This window comes from Nematolebias whitei, chromosome 15 (genome assembly GCF_014905685.2).
Source record: "Nematolebias whitei isolate Nwh7 chromosome 15, NemWhi1, whole genome shotgun sequence".
Classification (NCBI taxonomy): Eukaryota; Metazoa; Chordata; class Actinopteri; order Cyprinodontiformes; family Rivulidae; genus Nematolebias; species Nematolebias whitei.
Window position 1 is genome coordinate 18295105 of NC_056512.1, and position 832 is coordinate 18295936.

Genomic DNA, 832 nt, shown 5'->3' on the forward strand with positions numbered 1-832 from the left:
ACCATACCATACCATACCATACCATACCATACCATACCATACCATACATAACTTACCATACCATACCACTTTAGTTATAAAGCATCTAAAAACAGCAACAAGACCAAACAAAGGACCAGGAAAAATAAATAAACAGAGGACATAGCAAAAAATACATATCACCACAGAGGTAAAGATAAGAACCAAATGACTGATATTATAAAATACACAGAAGTTAAAATCATCTCACGCAGTGTCAAAAGCCAGAGAATAAAAGTGAATTTTTAAACGAGACTTAAAAACAGTGAGAGGGAACATGCCTGGCCTGTAGAGGTAACTTGTCCCACAGTCTTGGACTCGCAACAGAGAAAGCCCTTTCACCTCTGAGCTTAAAACGAGTGCCTGGAACCAATAAAAGCATCTGGTCTGCTGACCTCAGAGAGTGCTCTGAGACATATGGCTGCAGCAGATCACCGAGATAAGAGGTTGCAGAACTGTTTAGAGTATTAAAAACATACAGAAGGATTTTTAAATGAATTCAAAAGTGAACCGGGCCCAGGGAAGGCTAATAAAAGCTAATGGCTAGGCTGAAGAACTCATATTCAAATTGGATTACTAAAATATCTCAAATCTGCAAAGATTTTTTTGAAACATTTTATTCAAACCCTTTAATCAGTTTTGTCAGTTTTGCAGTACACTGTTAATCTGACCGAAATGTTACAAATTGTTTGCCAAAAGAGTCTCCAGGTTGCAATGGAATAATTTGCATCCATCCATCCATCCATCCATCCATCCATCCATCCATCCATCCATCCATCCATCCATCCATCCATCCATCCATCCATCCATCCAT

The 832-nt window shown here is 38.5% G+C and overlaps 1 protein-coding gene across 1 annotated transcript in view; it reads right to left on the reverse strand.

Annotated features, from left to right (window-relative positions):
- The window catches only part of LOC119422083 (ral guanine nucleotide dissociation stimulator-like 1), a 19888-nt gene that overhangs the window by 16350 nt on the left and 2706 nt on the right, over positions 1–832 (reverse strand). The window lies entirely within an intron of this gene.